The sequence below is a fragment of the Suricata suricatta genome, chromosome 3, assembly GCF_006229205.1.
Source record: "Suricata suricatta isolate VVHF042 chromosome 3, meerkat_22Aug2017_6uvM2_HiC, whole genome shotgun sequence".
Classification (NCBI taxonomy): domain Eukaryota; kingdom Metazoa; phylum Chordata; class Mammalia; order Carnivora; family Herpestidae; genus Suricata; species Suricata suricatta.
Window position 1 is genome coordinate 124025327 of NC_043702.1, and position 2581 is coordinate 124027907.

The following is a 2581-nucleotide window of genomic DNA, read 5'->3' on the forward strand; positions in this document are numbered from 1 at the left end:
TGATGGCCTGGATTTTAATTGGTACTAAGTGACCTCTTTGCTGGAGGCTTCAGGGTAGGATTTATCCTTACACTTAGTAAAGGGGGCCATCCCATAAGGCGTATCAAACATCTTTTCCTGCATCCACTACAATTTGGACTTTTCAAATACTTCAACCCTTTCCCTCGGTGCATATTCAACGTTGGCAAAGCAACTCAACATGGTGGTTATTGCAGTTATCTAAAAACAAACATTGTCTTATCAGTTAAACTCTCAACTCGAATATTCAAATCCAATCACTATGTAATTTTAATCAATTGTTGCTATTGTTGTTGTTAGGTACAGTATACTTTATTGATGGCACATGACAAGGTATGGCTCCCCAGTTCCCCTCCCCCTGCCCCCGCACCCTTCTTCAGGGGAGTCTGGGATGAAAATTATGTAGCGGTTGGGAGATTCTCAGTGTTTAGAGATGAACTGGGGTAAGGACTCCCCAGAAGCTGAGCACCTTTCCCTTCTGTTGCTCTCACTGGGGCTGGTGGTCCAGGGGACTCTGAATCCTTAGAGGACCATCAGATCCACCATTCAGTTGCTGCAGCCAAATTCATTATTATACAAGGAAACGAAGATGGCAAAGTGAAGGTGCTTCACCACCTTCTAGATGTGATTGTATTTGGCAGCTTTCTCCAGGTGGCAAGTCAGATCTACAACATTGGGGGTGGGGACACTGAAGGCCGTGCCCTGATCTTCCCATTCAACCAACTCAGGGATGACCTTGCCTACAGCACTGGCAGCGCCAGTAGAAGGAGAGATGATGTCTGGGCAGTCCAGCCATCACACCGCAGCTTCCCAGAAGGGCCATCTGTGGCAGTGATGGCATGGCCTGTGGTCACGAGTCCCTCCACAGTGCCAAAGTTGTCATGGATGACTGGGTCCAGGTGGTACAGGAGGCATTGTTGAAAATCTTGAGGGAGTTGTCATACTTCTCCTGGTTCAGGCCCATCACAAATATGGGGACATCAGCAGAAGGGGTGGAGATGACCCTCTTGGCCTCACCTTTCAAGTGAGCCCAGCCTTCTGCATGGAGGTAAAGACCCCAGTGGACTACCCAACATCTTCAGCACCAGCATCACCCCATTTGATGTTGGTGGGATTTTGTTCCTGGAAGGAGATGGGCTTTCCATGATGCCAAGTTTCCTGTTCTCAGCCTTGACTGTGCTGTTGAAATTGCAGTGGATGGAATCATACTGGAACATGTAGACCATGGAGCTGAGGTCTTCTAAGGAGTCACTGATGGTGACAGTATCCACTTTACCAGAGTTAAAAGCAGTGTTGGTGACCAGGTGCCCATGATGGCCAAATCCATTTACTCTGACCTTCACCATCGTGCCTTGGGGACCTGGCCAGCACTGCACCAGAAGATGCAGCTGTCTGTTGAACAAGGAGGAACAGAGAGCCCAATTTCGATCATCTTTAAAACAACTTATTCCTTCAGATTATCAGGTCCATTAAATAGCCTGCCAAAAGACCATCACAAAGTTTCTTATCAGGAGCTATGGGGGAGGTGCTCAGATCGCCAGGCCAGAGGAAGCTTTGGACCCTGGGCACGGCCAGGGAGGATTGAGAGAAGGGGGAGATGGGGAGCCCGCCCTCCTGCCATCTGGATCGCTCTGTAACTCAGTCTCCTTCAGCTGAAACTCCGCCAGTGCCCACAAACCTCACACTAGCCAATGTGTCTGTGAGCACAGGCTTGTAAGCAGTGAGCACTGAATCAAAGCAGTCTTCCTGAGGCAGGAGAATGATGAGCACATTCCACACCTTGAGAGGCTTTTCTCGCTTCATTGCTGGAGAGTTTAAAAATAGATCTGGAGATGACTCTCTGCAGCTGAATTCCACAGGCATGAAGTCCTCTTCCCACAGTAGAGATGTAAGGAGAACAGCAGACTGGAAGGGCCTTTTCTTGAGTCATTATTTGTCCTCCAGGGCCGATGTCAGGATCTCAACTACCAAGTGGCAGGCGCCAGTGTCTGGGCAGGACCAGCCCTGGGCAGCCGTACATAAGGCCCCTTCCATTCTCCTCTGCCTTCATTCTTCTGGCGTCTTCACTCAACTTACCCTCTGTTCTTTCCCATGGTGAGGCACGGTGGCGTGCATGCCCAGTGTGGCTCATCTTCACCTGCACCTGGGGTGTCTGAAAACACAGATTGCTAAGCCCTGCCCCTGGAGACTGATTCAGTAATCTGTATTTTAGGACCAGGAATCTGTATTTTTAACTATTCCCTTGATGATTCTGAAGATCAGCCCAGTTTAAGAAACACTGGAGTAGTGCCATGAGCAAGACTTTGGAATCAAAGACAAACTGAGTTCAAACTTAACTTCTGCCACTGTGGCCAGGGACCGTTGTTATGAAGATTCTCTGAGTCTCAATTTGTCCATCTATAAAAAAATACAAAACTTGAGTAAAATAGTGTATTTAAAACTTTTTCAGATAGAAAGTTTTGTTCTTCTTCCCAAACATAAAATTAGATTCTCCCCCAAACAGCTCATTAAGCCAGGGGGAGAATCAAGACTAAGAATCATGTTGCTGAAAAGAAAAGGACCA

At 47.8% G+C, this 2581-nt stretch overlaps 1 pseudogene; it reads right to left on the reverse strand.

The window, feature by feature from the left end:
- Window positions 1-374: 374 nt before the first annotated feature.
- On the reverse strand, window positions 375-1364 carry LOC115288089 (annotated as a pseudogene).
- Window positions 1365-2581: the final 1217 nt, after the last annotated feature.